This window comes from Mustelus asterias, chromosome 1 (genome assembly GCF_964213995.1).
Source record: "Mustelus asterias chromosome 1, sMusAst1.hap1.1, whole genome shotgun sequence".
NCBI lineage: Eukaryota > Metazoa > Chordata > Chondrichthyes > Carcharhiniformes > Triakidae > Mustelus > Mustelus asterias.
Window position 1 is genome coordinate 104,916,346 of NC_135801.1, and position 17,348 is coordinate 104,933,693.

At 42.0% G+C, this 17,348-nt stretch overlaps 1 protein-coding gene across 1 annotated transcript in view; it reads right to left on the minus strand.

The window, feature by feature from the left end:
• Window positions 1-17,348, minus strand: part of tlr1 (toll-like receptor 1) — a 58,838-nt gene that overhangs the window by 14,952 nt on the left and 26,538 nt on the right. The gene's annotated exons all lie outside the window — the stretch shown is intronic.

The window sequence follows — 17,348 nt, forward strand, 5'->3', positions numbered from 1 at the left end:
ACACAAAGATAGATGGGAAAGTAAATGGTCAAGGGGACTTAAGGAGGCTACAAACGGACATAGACAGGTTAGGTGAGTGGACAAAAATCCTGTAAATGAAGTATAATGTGGGCAAATATTAAATTGACCTTTTTGGCAAGAAGAATAAAAAAATAAATTTATTTAAATGATGAGAGGTTATTGAGTTCTGCAGAGGGATCTGGGTGTCTTAGGGCATGAATCATAAAAGAATCATACAAGTAGAGAAAGTAATTGGAAAAGCTAATAGAATGTTATCATTTATTGCAAAGGGAATTTATTACAAAAGTAGAGAGGTTATGCTTCAGCTGTACAGGGCATTGGTGAGACGACATCTGGAGTATTGTATACAGTATTGGTTTCCATTTTTAAAGAAAGATGTAGATGTATTAGAAGCAGTTCAGAAAGGTTTTCTAGACTAATACAGGAATGGGTTGGTTGCCTAATGAGGAAATATTGGAGAGATTAGGTTTGTATTCAACAGAGATTATAGAAGACTAAGAGATGAGTTGATCAAAACCTTTAAGATCCTGAGGGGTATTGACAGGGCGGATGTGGAGAGGATGTTTCAACTTGTTGGAGAATCTAGTACTGGGCTCACTATTTAAAAATAAGTGGTCACTCATTTGGGACAGAGATGAGGAGAATTCTTTTCCATCAGAGGATCGTGGACAAATGGACTAATTAGTGACAGGCAGCATGGTTTTCTACAGGGACGGTCATATTTCACCAACTTGATTGAGTTTTCGGAAGAGGTGACAAAGATAGTTGATGAGGGAAGGGCTGTGACTGTAGTTTATATGGACTTCAGTAAGACCTTTGACAAGGTCCCACATGAGACAAAATTAAACTACAAAAACTAAAATCACATAGCATTTGGGGTGGGCTGGTTAGATGGATACAGAACTGACTTGGTTATAGAAGACAGAGAGTAGCGATGAAAGGGTGTTTTTCAGAATGGAGATCTGTAGCTAGTGGTGTTCCGCAGGGATCAATACTGGGACCTCTGTTGTTTGTAGTATATATAAATGATCTGGAGGAAAATGTGGGTGGTCTGATTAATAAGTTTGCGGATGACACGAAGATTGGTGGAGTTGCTAATAGTGCTGGGGATTGTTAGAGGTTTACAATAGAATACAGGTGGATTGGAGACTTGGGCAGAGAAATGCCAGATGGAGTTTAATGCGGACAAATGCGAGATGATGCATTTTCGAGGATCAAATTTAGGCATGAATTATACTGTAAATAGCAGAACCATTGGGAACATTAACATACAGAGGGATCTGGGCATGCAGGTCCACAGTTCCCTAAAAGGTGGCCAAGGTGATTAAGAAAGCATATGGCATGCTTGCCTTCATTAGGCGGGGTATTGAGTACAAGAGTTGTCAAATCATGTTGCAGCTATATGAAACCTTGGTTAGGCTGCATTTGGAGTATTGCGTGCAGTTCTAGTTGCCACACCACCAGAGGGATGTGGAAGCTTTGGAGAGAGTGCAAAGAAGGTTCACCAGGATGTTGCCTGGTCTCGAAGGTGTTGGCTATGAGGAGAGATCGAATAAACTAGGATTGTTTTTATTGGAAAGACGGAGGCTGAGAGGAGACCTGATAGAGGTCTGCAAAATTATGAGAGACATAGACAGGGTGGATAGTCAAAGGCTTTTTCCAAGGATGGAAATGTCAATTACAAGGGACACAGATTCAAAATGAGAGAAAAGTTTAAGGGAGGTGTGTGAGGCAAGTTTTTCAGACAGAGAGTGGTGGGTGCCTGGAATGTGTGCCAAAGGAGGTGGTGGAAGCAGGCACATTAGCACCATTTAAGAGGCATCTGGATGGGTACATGAATAGGGAGGGAATAGAGGGATATGGACCGAGTAAGGGCAGAAATTTTTTTTTAGTTTAGATAGGGCATCATGATCAGCACAGGCTTGGAGGGCCGGAGGCCCTGTTCCTGTGCTGTTCTATTCTTTGTTCTTTGTTCTTTGAGCATCAGAAGTAGGCAGGAATGTGAGTTTGAAGTCAGAGCAGCCATGTTCTCCATAAGAATCATGAGAACTAGGAGCAGGAGTAGGCAATTCAGCCCCTGGAGCCTGTTCCACCATTTAATACGATCATGGCTGATCTCATCTTGGCCTCAACTCCACTTTTCTGCCCATTCACCATAGCCCTACAAACCCTTACTAATTAAAAATCTGTCCACCTCTTTATTAAATTTACTCAAGGTCCCGGCATCCATCATACTCTGGGGTATTGAATTCCACAGACTCACGATCCTTTGAGAGAAGTCATTTCTCAGCGCTGTTTTAAATCTGCTACCCCTTACTCTAAAACTATGACCTGTTGTTCTAGTTTGCCCTACAATAGGAAACATCTTCTCCACATACACTTTGGCAATTCCCTTTATCATCTTGTATACCTCAATTAAATCGCCTCTCATTCTTCTAAACTCCAGTGAGTATAGGCCTAAACTGCAAAATCGCTCTTTGTAATACAAACCACTCATCTCTGAAATCAATCTAGTGAACCTCCTCTGAACCACCTCCAATGCCACTACATCCTACAGTAAGAGGACCAAAACTGTACATAATATTCTGAGCGTGGTCTCACTAATGCTTTGTTTGGTAGCAGCAACACTTCAGTACTTCTATATTCTATTCCTTTAGCAATAAATGCCAAGATTCAATTTGCCTTCTTTATTACCTGCTGTCCCTGCATACTAGTTTTCTGTGATTCATGCACAAGGACACTGAGATCCCTCTGCACCGAAGCACTACAAAATTTCTCTCCATTTAGATTATAATATGCCTTTGTATTTTTCCCACCAAAATGGATAACCTCACACTTATCCATGTTAAACTCCATTTGCCACATTTTCACCCATTCACTTCACCCATCCCTATCAATTTGTAAATTTTTTATCTCATTTTTGCAACTTACTTATTTTAGTGCCATCTGCAAATTTGGTTATGGGTACCTACTAACCCTGCATCCAAGTCATTAATATAGATTGTAAATAGTTGGGGCCACAAGGATCGAACTCTGTGGCACACCACTAGTTACATCTTACCAACCCGAAAAGACACATTTATTCCAATTCTCCGCTTTCTGTTGGTTAGCTAATCCTCTATCCAAGGCAATAGATTACCCCTAATCCGTGTGAATTTATCTTGTGTATTAACCTTTTGTGCGGCACTTTATTAAATGTCTTCTGGTAGTCCAGATATACTAAATCTGCAGGATCCCCATTATCCACCTTGCATGTTACATCTTCAAAGAACTCAAGCTGGGAAGCAATGGCTTAGTGATATTATGGACTATTAATCCAGAAACTCAATTTATGCTCTGGGGACCGGGGTTCAAATCCCGCCACGGCAGATGGTGAACAAAAAATATCTGGAATTAAGAATCTACTGATGACCATGAAACCATTGTTGATTGTAGGAAAAAAATCATCTGGTTCACTAATGTCCTTTAGGGAAGGAAATCTGACATCCTTACCGGGTCTGGCCTACATGTGACTCCAGAGCCACAGCAATGTTGATTGACTTCAATTGCTCTCCAAGGGCAACTAGGGATAGGCAATAAATGCTGCCTCACAGTGCCAAGGACCCAGGTTCAATTTCAGCCTTTGGTGACTGTGTGGAATTTGCACATTCTCCCTTTGTCTGCGTGGGTTTCCTCTGGGTGCTCCAGTTTCTTCCCAAAGATGTGCAGGTTAGATGGATTAGCAATGGTAAATGTGCAGGGTTACGGGGTTGAGTGGAGGGGAGTGCTTGGGTGGAATGCTCTTTCAGGCAGTGAGTGCAGACTCAATGGGCCAAATGGCCCCTTTCTGCACAGTAGGGATTCTATGGTTCTAATTCACATGTTCATATGTATATAATTTATGATTTCTTTCATGTCTTATTGACATGTCAACTGTTTCTATAATTACACAGATGCAATCTACATGAAAATCTACATTAATGTATTTTTGTTGTGCTTGTTAAATTTTGGAATTAAAAAAGAGGGCCCTTTATATTGTGTAAAAGGTAAAACATGAAAGAAAAAAAAATCATTGACTGAAGTTTTATTTCCAGGAAGAAGTTCTTATGTTTTCATTCTCTTTTCACAACTCACTATTTAATTACCTATTTTTCAAAAGTCAGTAAAGATTGCCACACCCACATTTTTCCAACATTATATTTTTCTCTTCTCCTACTCCCTTCAATAATTACTGCTCTCAGTGCTGTTCATTGTTATGAGCATAGAGATATATTTGTGTGCACTCATTTAAATGGGTGTGACTCACTATAGACTCAGATAATTAAGAAAGATTGAGCAGCCTTAGATAAGCAACGAACTATACAGTGATAGGGATGGGAAGGGGGGAAGAGGTGAACTGGAACAGAAAAATAGAGCAAGCAACATACACACATGCATATTAGTGATAGGAGAGAGTTTCTGCCAAGATTAAGTAGCCATGATGTGGAGATGCCGGCGTTGGACTGGGGTAAACACAGTAAGAAGTCTCACAACACCAGGTTAAAGTCTAACAGGTTTATTTGGTAGCAAAAGCCATTAGCTTTCGAAGCGCTGCTTCTTCATCAGGTGAGTCACTCACCTGATGAAGAAGCAGCGCTTCGAAAGCTAGGGGCTTTTGCTACCAAATACACCTGTTAGACTTTAACTTGGTGTTGTGAGACTTCTTACTAAGTGTGGTGAACCATAGTTGGTTACCACTATGAGTGCTGAGCCATGGATGATCAGCACTATGGGTGTTTGTAGATATGTTACTGTAGTTACTGTTGGTGTTAGGGTTGGGCTGTTCTACCTGTTGATATTGTTATGTCGTACACTCCAGTTGGCTCCGCCTACCAGGGGAAGTATAAAGGTCACTGCACTGCCTGGTGACCCTTTAGTCTGGGATTGTATTGTATATAGTGTGCTCCATTCTTGTCAGTAATAAAAGCCTTTATTTCCCGGGTACAATCTAGTCTCCCGAGTGATTTAATCGCGCATCACTAAGATTAAGTAAGGGCCGGAGTTTAGAAGGCGAGCAAAGCTAATGAGAGTTTTGACTCCTGTGGGACAAATTGTCTGAATGCTGACATTGGACTTAAATGTATTCCACAGCTCTTATTGGCTAACCCCTCTTAATCCTAAATTTCTGTTTTTAACTTGTGCTCCATGGTATTTGAGACATTCACAATAGGTTACCAATCCTCTCTATAGGGATGAATTTTACAGTCACCTACCAAGGCATTTGAAAGCAGATGGCTCATAACATAAAAGGGGTGGTCTGTGCAGCACCTTCCCATCCAATCATGACCAGTCTCCCATATTATGGTGGGCGGATAAAGATCATTGGACCTATTGAAGCCTTTAAGTGTAAAAACAACAGGTTTGTTGTGATGGACGATTTTAACTTCCCCAGCATAGACTGGGATTCGTTTAGTGCCAGAGGCTTGAATGGGGCAGAGTTTGTTCAGTGTGTCCAAGAGTGCTTCGTGAGGCAATATGTAGAGAGTCCAACTCGGGAAGGGGATATCTTAGACCTAGTTCTGGGAAAATCTGGACAGATGATTGATGTCTCAGTGGGGGACCATTTTGGGAACAATGATCACAATTCTATAAGTTTCAAGATACTTGTAGAAAAGAATAGAGGTAGTTCCAGAGTGAAAATACTAAACTCAGGGAAGGCTAACTATGACAGTATTAGGCAAGAGCTAGGAAATGTGCACTTTATTATCATCGTGAAATAAGCGGGTTATAGGTTGGTGCGATGCTTGCAGACTTTCCGGTCAGGGAGGGCTTGTAATCCATCCCCCTGGAAATGATCTGCCCCACAGTGTTGAAAATTTCATTTAAGTCACCACAGAACTCTTTGTTTTCCAAAGTGCAACTTCCTCTATGTTTTCCCATTTGTAAAATTCCTCACATTTGGAGTCATTTTTATGGCTCACCTCTGAACTCTGCCTCGCTCCCAAGGTTAATAATAATCTCTCAATTAGAAAAGCAGAACTATACACAAAGCCCAAGGTGGGGTCTGATCAGCTCCTTGTAAAGCAACGGGTGGGATTTTCCATACCCCCTGGGACAAAACACATAGGGGAATGGCACTAAGTCATGATACTCGCTTGGAGAGCTGGTGCAGACACAATGGGCTGAATGGCCTCCTTCTGCATCATAGCAATTCTGCGATCTGTAAAATGCAACTTAGTGTCTTATTTACCTTCAACCAAAAGTAAAATATTGTGGATGCCAAAAGTTGGAAACAATATTTTACTTTTGGTTGAAGGTAAATAAGACACTGGGTTGCATTTTACAGATCGCACTGTAGGTGCACCCACAGTGCTGTTAGAAAGGGAGTTCCAGGATTTTGACCCAGTGACAATGAAGGAACGGTGATATATTTCCAAGTCAGGATGGAATGCAGGTTGGAGGAAAACTTGCAAATGCTGGTGTTCCCATGCATCTGCTGTCTTGTCCTTCTAGGTGGTAGAGGTAGGTTTGGAAGGTGCTGTCGAAGGAGGCTTGACAAGCTGCTGCACTGCATCCTTGGTAGATAGTACACAGTGCTGCCACCTTGTGTCAGTGGTGATTGGGATGCCAATCAAGCTGGCTGTTTTGTCCTGGATAGTGTTGAGCTTCTTGCCTGTTGTTGGAGCTGCATTCATCCAGGCAAGTGGAGAATATTCCATCATACTCCTGATTTGCGTCTTGTAGATGTTGGGCATGCTATGGGAAGTTAGAAGGTGAGTCACCCGCACAGAATTCCTAGCCTTTGACCTGGTCTTGTAGCCACAGTACTTATATAGTTGGTCTAGTTAAGCTTCTGGTCAAGGGCAACCTCAGTACATTCATTGTGGGGGATTTAGCCATTGAATGTCAAGAATGATGGTTAGATTCTCTCTTGCTGGAGATGGTCATTACCTGGTACTTGTTTGAAACCAATAATACTTGCCTGTTATTAGCCCAATCATGAATGTTGTCCAGGTCTTGCTTCATATGCACACGAACCACTTCGGTGTCCAGAGAGTCGCAAATGGTGCCAAACATTGTACAATCATCAGTAAACATTCCCACCTCTGACTTTATGATGGAGGGAAAATTATTGAAAGCAACTGAAGATGGTTGAGCCTAGGAGATTACCCTGAGGAACTCCTGTAGTAACATTTTGGAACTGAGATGATAGACTTCCAACAACCACATTTTCCTTTGTGCTAGGTATGATTCTCTGATTCCCTGATTCCCACTGACTTCAATTTTGCCAAGGCTTCCTAATATCACAAATTGTCAAATGCTGCCTTGATGTCAAGTGCAGTCACTTTCATCTCACCTCTGGCATTCAGCTCTTTTGTCCACGTTTGAATCAAGGCTGGAATGAGGCCAGAAGCTTAGTTGCCCTGTTGGACCTCCAAACTGAATGTCAGTAAGTTCAGTGCCACTTGATAGCTGAGTATTTCCAGCAGTTTGTGTTTTTATTTCAGATTTCCAGCGTCTGCAATATTTTGCTTTTGTTAAAATAACCCATGCTTTATTTATGGTGTATGGGATAAGTTTTGAATCGTACCTACCCATGCAAAACCCACCTGGAATTAAAATCAGGACCTTGGTTCAGTTACATTGCTGCGTCAAGGAGACATTTCATCGAAGTTTATCCATTATTATCCTGGCCCTGGAGGCTGAATAGTATAGAAATTATGGGTTGGCAATACATGGCATGTCCTTTCTAAGGTTCTTGAATGTATGCAGTAGCAAATCTCTTTTAATCTTCTTAATGCCCGGGTTAAAATAGTAGATGAAATGATGCCAAACAGGTTACACTTTTGCCTGCTAATATTATAAGCAGCAGTATTTTCTGGGCAAGTTGTGCGTTGGAAGAATGTGCTTGATCAGCTGAATAGTTTTTCTTGCTCCATACTTTTTTTACTTTCTTATATATGTTTTAGCACCAGAAAATCCTCAAATATTCCCCAGCAGTTTCACATTTCTTAACTGCTGCTGCTGATTATTCTTAACACAAATTGTCCAAAAGTCTGTGCAGCTCTTTTCTCTGGAATGTTTTCTCCTGGGATCCATGCTTCTACATATTTTCTCCCAAATAAAAATGTTTTATATTGTGTCAAATCAATTTATTTTTTAAGGCTTTCAGTAGTAAAGTGAAAATACTACTGAATAGAAAATGCAGGGAGAACAGAAAGGTGAACGGCAGTGATCCAACATTAGTTTTGTGTAGTTAGATTCCCCTCTAGTGGCTAGTGATGTACATTAAAGAAACAGAAAAAGAATTATTCTGATAAAACCATGCAGCACCGGAATCTCCGATACAACCACCTACCCATTAATCACAAAGGACAATGACCCCAATCAACATGACCACTCATAAACAGGCTCTATCTTCCCTCAGCTCCCAGCAACAGATTAAGCAAGTCATCTGAACAACTTGAATCACATTTCTCTCAGCACAAACGCAGTCATGGCAGGAAATCTAGGTGTATACAATCACAACATGCAATTATTTCAGAAAATATATATGTGAGTAGAGACTTTTGAGAAGAGAAGCAGAGGCTGGATAGACTGGGACTTTTTTCCCTGGAGCGTAGGAGGCTTAGGGGTGATCTTATGGAGGTCTATAAAATAATGAGGGGCATCGATAAGATAGTCAACATCTTTCCCCAAAGGTCGGGGAGTCTAAAACTAGAGGGTATAGGTTTAAGGTGAGAGGGGAGAGATACAAAAGGGTCCAGAGGAGCAATTTGTTTTCACTCAGAGGGTGGTGGGTGTCTGGAACAAGCAGCCAGAGGCAATAGTGGAGGCGGGCACAATTTTTTCTTTTAAAAAGCATTTGGACAGTTACATGGGTAAGATGGGGGCAATTGGGACTAGCTTAGTGGTTAAAAAAAAGGGCAGCATGGACAAGTTGGGTAGGAGGGCCTGTTTCCATGCTGTAAACCTCTATGACTCTACCATCCTTTCAGTATTTTGGTTTTGTTTTGTTCCCTTCTCCTCTTCTGTAGGTGTTATGATATGGCTTCATGCCACTGGCATTCCCTCAGAGTCTCATCCAATCATCCGTATTTGGCATCTAGACTTTGCAAATGAATTTTGGCAAGTTATTGCATTATGGGGAAACAAACCAAAACTTGGGTCTGGATTTTTGGCCCCTGCCCAGGACAGGAACAGAGGCAGGTGGGTGTGGAAATCTGTGCCGCCTTCCTGAATGCTGGTTCCCAAGCTCCATTCCACCACCAGGACATTTTCCTGGAAGCTGGATGGAGGGGTAGGCAGTACGGACTCTGACAACCAGGGGCGGGAAGCCAACTCAGTTGCTTAAGAGCCTAAAGCCTATTGTTCGAGGTTGACTGGGATATTCCAGTTGGCCTCTAGGTATGTGCAGTAACAGTGGACATGTAGCTCCCTGTGGCAGACCAGGGACCAATGGTGTTGGCTGGCTTAGTGCTCAGCTCCTTCTGTTCCGAAGAAGAGTTATCTTGGACTTGAAATGTTATATCTCCTTCCACAAATGCTGCCAGACCTGCTGGGTTTTTCCAACCCTTCCTGTTTTTATTTCAGATCTCCAGTGTCTGCACTGTTTTACTTTACAGGCCTCTTCAGCCTGTCTGTGTTCAGCAGCAGTCACAGAGCACCCTCCTCATCTGTTCTGGCATCACATCTCATCCTAACCAGCAGGCATCGGGTCCTGGTAAAACTGTTTAAATCTGGGAGAGCTGAAGTAGTAAAAGTCTACATACTGTGAAGTTTCATCAGGAAAAGAAATTTAATAACAGACCATAGAGGGTCTCATTTTAAGGAAAACTCATCGACATTAGACAATCCATTGCTATTGTTTGTGGGGAAGTAAGATACTGCAGACTGATCTGAGAAGAATCTACCCAATGACAGCCAGAAGAAGCCTGTAAAAATGTTATTTTTCACTGTTTCCTTTTCACTTATGAAATCTGCAACCATTTCCCCGCCTAAATCAGTTTTGTGGGTGGACACAACCGCTTTCGCCTGACAAGTACCTAGGATTCTTTCACAGTGAAACATCCCGGCCAAGTGATAATTATGAAGATTCAGGACATGAACGTCTTTTCTTTGCAATTCCATAATTCATCCACTCTTAACAGACCAAAATACTCCCTTGGCCCTTTATCAATAACTTCATTACAGTATATAAAGTCTGCAGAAATATTCAATTAAACTCTACCAGGCACATTGTGTGCTTGACTAGCAAATAGGCACTTAATACCTGCTCACTAAATTGTGCAATCAATCTTTCCATAGGGATGAATGTGCCTGAGAACTATCCGACTGGGAAACCTTTTCCATTAAGCTCTTGGATTACCATAGCAGATGTAGAGTGTTCTGACTCTGCCAGCAGGATTGCGGAATTGATTGGATAGATCTTCCAAAGAGCCAGCACAGACATAATGGGCCAAATGTATTCTGAACACATTGTTTTGTGGCTGGATGCAGCCTGTAAGGTGGCAGCGCAGTTCCAAGCGTGCCTTCTTAACGCAGTAGGCAACGCATCAGTCTCATAACCTGAGCGTCCTGGATTCAATCTTCCAAGAGATAAGGTGTATTTTACACCTTCTTTCCTCCCATTCACCTCACGTTCGCATCTTTACTGCTGACAAATATGAAGGCAACTTGCTTGCGGCAGCTCTGTAAATATTCAGACTCTGTGCGGTAGCGCATGGAAAAAACCTGGAACTGTGAACTGTGGCTTCAATGACACAACCGGCGGGCCTCAAACTTAGGCCCAAAGTTAAAATCAAAGTGGAGAATGCGGGCATTGATCCCACTACCTCTCATCCTAAGCGTGCCCTCTACCATTTGAGAAACTAATATTGAGAGCAGAGGTGAGCAGGTTCAATCTCTGAGGGGAGACGGTGGCGCAGTGGTATTGTCACTGGACTAGTAACCCAGAGACTAGAGGCAAACTTACAATGAAACACGTGTCTAGGCACAGGGTCCCGGCCAAATGGAGGGCCAGGGGGGCCAGTGCTGGCTGGTAGCCTTGGGGACACCAATCAGAGTCTGATAGCTCTGAATTTGCTGACAGGCTCAAGAAATACAAATGAGCCTATCAGCAGGTAACGAAGAGCAACAGCGGGCTCTGATAGGTCGAGTCCCCTTATGGCAGGAAAGCATTGTCCAAGATCGTTGAACGGTGATGGTGTCTTGGAGGGAGAGAGAGCAGTAACCAGGATCTCTGCAAAATATTTTTTTAAAAACCGGCAGCCAGGTTTCTGACCTAGGTCCGAAAAGGCCAGAAAGCCAGTCAGGCAGCCTGAGTCAACAGCAAGGTCATCGAGCTTGCCTCATGGGTGTGAGCCTGTGAGGTCCAAGCAAGGAGGCAGGCGCTAGCTGGCAGTTGTTGAGGGGAGCAGTGGGTTGGCACTCGCCCCCTAGGCCAGGGCTGAGAAGGGTATGGGCGGTAAAAGTATTTTAAAAAGCAGCAGCAATTTCTGACCCAGGGCCAGGGGGCTAAGGAGGCCAGATAGCCAGGCCAGCAGCCAGGGAGCCAGAACAACTCCCGAGGTGGTCGTCAAGCAGAGCTCGAAGTGAAATGTGAGGGCCAAGGAGGCTTCAGCGGTCATTGAGGGAAGAAGCATGGCGGGCGACTCGACCAGGCCAGCACGGCTGAGGACAGCTGGGCAATGAACCGAGGGCGAGCTCGGAGGCCAGATAGCCAGGATGGCAGCCAGTGAGCCAGCACAACTGCAAGGCTGTCATCAAGCAGGGCTCGATGTGAGGTGCGAGGGCCAAGAAGGCGCTGGCATTCGTCGAGAGGAGCAGGCGGGGGTGGGGGTGGGGGGGGGGGGGGGGGGGCGGTGGGGGTGGGGGGGGGGGGGGGGGACTCAACCCTCAGGTTAAGGGCTGAGCGTGTAGCAAGGCCAGATAGCCAAGCTGGCAGCCTGAGCAAGGCAAGCCAAGGTCATCATGGTCAAGGGGAGAAGCAGCAGGGGCGGCTTGACTCCAGGCCAGGGCTGAGGAAGGCTGGGCATCAAGGCTGAGGCAACACCATAGTCAAGCAGCCTGAGCCACAGGCATAGTGAGGGACAACTTGAACCCCAGGGCTGAGGAGTGCAAAAAAAGCCTGTCTTTCAGAAATTTCAAGCATTAAAATCAAGATCAGTCAATATGTAGTGGCACTATCAATCTAGCAGTCAAAAGCACAGAAAACTGAAGGGGAGGCAGGAGGAAAAAGCTAGGCAAAAAGGCAGTTTGTCATTTTACTTTAGGAAGTCCGAAGTATTGAGTAATGCACAAACAGCATATTCATCTTCATCCTCCAAAAGTATGGATGATTTATTTGATAACTTCAACTTGTGGAGATACCACATCACCTGAAAAAATTGAACAAGAAGTGGACCCTGAAACTAAGATTATGCTGATTCTTCTGCTGAAGTGAGGGAAGAAACCTACCCTGAAGACACTGCCTTATGGCCAAAATCTGTTCCACTGGGGATGATTGAATATTTCATACTAAATAAACTAGAAAACATAGGTAATATGGAAAACTTGAGAAAAAAGCTTGATATTGGAGGCCAAAAGCAGGTTTGAAATCTTCTTTCGGCCCAATTTCTGAGCGTGAAGCAAAATGGGATAATGGAAGCAAGAAATTGGTTGTTTTTTTTTCAGAAACCTCTAAGGCAGTCTACTGTTATGTTTGCATATTATTCCCTGACCCTAGTAAAGGGAAACAAGCATTCATTGACTGTAGAAATGTTGGAAGAAATATTGCTGTTCATGAAACTTCCAAAGCTCATATTAAAGCAGTGAGTGCATTTGTTCACAGATGTAAGTAACCTGGAAGAACTGATTCTGTGTTATTGGCTCAGTTTAAAAAGCAGTGGTGTTACTGGAGGAAAGTGCTGAAACTACTGTCTTTTTGGGACTACCTCTAAGAGGACATGATGAATCATCATAGTCAACATTGTCAAGGGGAAAAGTTGATGGAGTTGCACTGTTGATCAAAGATGATATATTGAGGAAAGATAGTAGCGTAGATGATGTGGAATCTGTATGGGTCGAGTTAAGAAACAACAAAGGGCAAAAAACATTGGTGGGGATGGTATACAGACCATCAAACTGTAGTGGTAATGTTGCGGAAAGCATTAGACAGGAAATCAGAGATGCATGTGTTAAAGAAACATCTGTGATTATGGATGACTTTAATCTGCATATAGATTGGGAGAGTCAAATTAGTCACAGTACAATAGAGGAGGAATTTCTGGAGTGCATACGGGATGGTTTTCTGGAGCAATACGTTGAGGAACCAACAAGGGAACATGCCATCTTGGACTGGGTGTTGTGCAATGAGAAAGGATTAGTTGGCAATCTAGTTGTGAGAGAACCCTTGGGGACGAGTGGCCATAATATGGTAAAATTCTTTGTCAAGGTGGATAGTGATGTAGCTGATCTGAGACCAGCGTCCTGAATCTCAATAAAGGTAACTATGATGGTATGAGACATGAATTGCACATGATTGGCTGGGAAACATTACTGAGAGGAGAGACAGTGGACAGGCAATGGCAGGCATTTAAAGAACAAATAGGTGAACTCCAGAAGTTGTTTATTCCTGTTTGGTGTAAAAGTGGTAAGGGAATTGTGGACAAAACAAGGCTTACAAGGGAAATTAGAGTTAGTATCAGATTCATGGAAGAAGCAGACAAATTGGCAAGAAAAGGCAATAGTCCTGAGGATTGGGAGCAGTTTAAAATTCAGCAAAGGGGGATCAAGGGATTGATTAAGAAAGTAAGAATAGAATATGAAAGTAAGCTAGCGGAGCACATAAAAACTGACTATAAAAGTTTCTATAGATGTATAAAGAGAAAAAGATTGACAAAAATGAATGTGTGCCCCTTACTGTCAGAAACGGGAGAATTCATAACAGGGAATAAAAAATAGCCGAGAAATTAAATTCATACTTTGCTTCAGTTTTCACAAAGGAAGACATGAATAATCTACCAGAAGTTCTGAGAGAAACAAGTTTTAGTGAGGATCTGAAAGAAATCAGCATTTGTAGAAAAAATGGTTTGGGAGAAATTGATGGGATTGAAGGTGGATAAATATGCACGTCCTGATAATCTTCATCCTAGAGTATTTAAGGAAGTGGCCCTGGAAATAGTAGATCCATTGGTGATTATTTTCCAAAATTCTTTGGACTCTGGACTGGTTCCTTCAGGTTGGAGGGTAGCTAATGTAAGCCCACTATTCAAAAAAGGAAGTAGAGAGAAAACAGGGAAGTATAGACCAGTGAGCCTAACATCGGTATTGGGGAAGTTGCGAGAGTCCATTACCAAGGATTTCATAACTCAGCATTTGGAAGGCAGTGGTATAATCAGACAAAGTCAGCATAGATTTGCAAAAGGGAAATCATGCTTCATGAATCTATTGGAATTCTTGGAGGATGTAACTAGAAGAGTTGATCGAGCAGTACCAGTTGATGTGGTTTATTTAGACTTTCAGAAGGCTTGCAACAAGGTCTCACATAACAGACTACTATGTAAAGTTAAAGTACATGGGAATTGCAATGTCTTGAGATGGATAGAAAGCTGGTTAGCAGATAGAAGGCAAAGAGTTGGCATAAATGGGTCTTTTTCTGATTGGCAGTCCAATGACTAGTGGGGTTCCGCAGGGATCTGTGCCAGACCCCAACTGTTCACATTATATATTAATGATTTGGAAGGGGGAACTGAATGTATTATCTCCAGATTTGCAGATGATACAAAGTTGAGTGGGAGGGTGAGCTGTGAGGAGGATGCAGAGATGTTTCAGCGTGATTTGGACAGGCTGAGTCTGTGGGCATATGGATGGGAGATGCAGTATAACGTGGATAAATATGAGGTTATGCACTTTGGGAGCAATAATAGGATGACATATTATTACTTGAATGGATGTAAATTGAGAGAGGTGGATACACAGTGAGATCTTGATGTCCTCGTGCACCAGTCGCTGAAAGTAAACATGAAGGTACAGCAGGCAGTAAAGAAGGCAGATGGTATGTTGGCCTTCATAGCGAGAGGATTTGAGTATAGGGATAGGGATGTTTTGCTGCAATTGTATAGAGCATTGGTGAGGCCACACTTGCAATATTGTGTTCAGTTTTAGTGTCCTTATCTGAGGAAGGATGTCCTTGCTATAGAGGGAATACAGCGAAGGTTCACCAGGCTGATTCCTGGGATGGCAGGTCTGTCATATGAGGAGAGACTAAGTCGGTTAGGATCATATTCACTGGAGTTTAGAAAAGTGAGAGGGGATTTCATAGAAACTTATAAAATTCTAACAGGATTAGACAGGATAGATTCAGAAAGAATGTTCCCAGTGATGGGGAAGTCCAAAACTAGGAGTCCAAAACGAGGATAAGGGGTAAACCTTTTAGAACTGAGATGAGGAGAAATTTCTTCACCCAGAGAGTGGTGAATGTTTGGAATTCACTACCACTGAATGTAGTTAAGGCCAAAACGTCTGATTTCAAGAAGGAGTTAGATATAGCTCTAGGGGCCATAGGAATCAAGGGATAATGGAGGAAGGAGGATCAGGATATTGAATTTGATGATCAGCCAGGATCAAAATGAATGGCGGAGCAGGCTCGAAGGCCCAAATTGCCTACTCCTGCTTCTAGTTTCTATGTTTCTAGTTTCTATATAACTTGAAGAGGTACACTTTTAGCCTGCCTTGAATATCAGTGAATTTGATGAGCTTCTCAAAGACCATTTGAAAAGTTATCAATATTGTGGCTCAGGTAAGTCAAATATTTAACACACAGAACCTACAATGATTTCATCACCAATAATGACAGATTGGCTCAGAAATCAATTCACTAATGAAGTTAAAGATGCCAAATACTATTCCATAATGGTTGATTCAACACCAGATGTGAGTCAATGTGAACCAAAGAACATTAATTGTAAGATGTGTGACAAATGATGGTGAAATTGTAGAGCAATTTCTCTGTGTTGTCCAGCTACAATCCCACGCATCTGTGTGCCTGGAGAGAACGGTTTTGGAAATCATTGCAAATTTAAGTTTGGACATCAAAAATTGTCATGGACAGAACTCCAATAACTCTGCAAAAAAAGCAGGAAAATATTCAGGTTTACAAACAAGACTGAACAATGCAAGCCCCTGTGCATTATTCACCCCATATTTCAGTCACTCTGTGAATTTAATCTGCAGCTGAATCCTATGCAGCAGTTGTACTTTTTAAAAACTTTGTTCAAAACTTGTTTGCCTTTTTATCAGTTTCCATGCATCGGTGGAATATGTGGCAATGACACTTGGGACAGGCACATGGAAAACTTTTGATGGTCAAAAGAATTTGTGTGACACCAGGTGATCCACTCGTGCAGATGCTGTTTTATCTTTGAAGCTGAACTTTGTTGATATAAAGGAAATCTTATCAGACATAGCTGCATTAAATTCAGAAAAATGATGTGTGAAAGTTGAAGTAAACTCCTGAGCAGAGAACTTTGAAAAGTACAATATTGCTGTTTTTACTATTTTGTAGAACCATTTACTTCAAAGAATTAATGCCATCAGTAAATTGCTGCAAAATATTGATACAACTTTGTTGAATGCTGCATAATTGTTAGCCTCAGTTATAAGCTTTGACACGGAAGTTCGAAATGACTATACTCAGTGAAAGCAGAGGCACTAACATTAAAAAAGATACAGTTCCCTCTGATGGTAAGAAGCATCCACGATTGGAACCACTCTGGGTCAACTTTCACTTTATCCTTTAACTTCCCTTCCCTGAATCTACAATCAAGTTAAGATTATGTCAATATAGACACATATATCTTTTGCATCTTGCTTCAATGGTTCCCTCTATATTATTCATAATCATCTTTTCAGTCCTTGAAATTCATATTTGATGGAGATCTTCACTAACCGCGCTGTTTCCCTTTTTTACATCTACTATTCTTTAGATTAATTTAAACAATTTTAAGCATCATGATACAAAGAAAATTGTAATGCATTATAAAGAAATTGTCCATATTACCACAAAAACGTGGACTTAAAATGGACTTCAGCTTTCCTTTTACCCTTATTCATCTTGTGATTCATTCTTGCTAATTATCATTTCTACCTTTTCTATGACCCCAATTGCATTTTAACTCAAAGGATCTCTGAATTTAGGAATCCATATTCTATTTCTCATTTTAATTTCAATAGTTCTTACAGATACCAGTATGCTTAACTCTACCCTGATTAGTTAGGCTAGCTTCTCTAATGAGAAAGTTAGTTTCTCTATGGAACATGTGAAAGTCAGTGTCTTGATTAAAGGTTTTCTCACTCTCCTGAGCCACATTTACTATTTCAGGTAATGT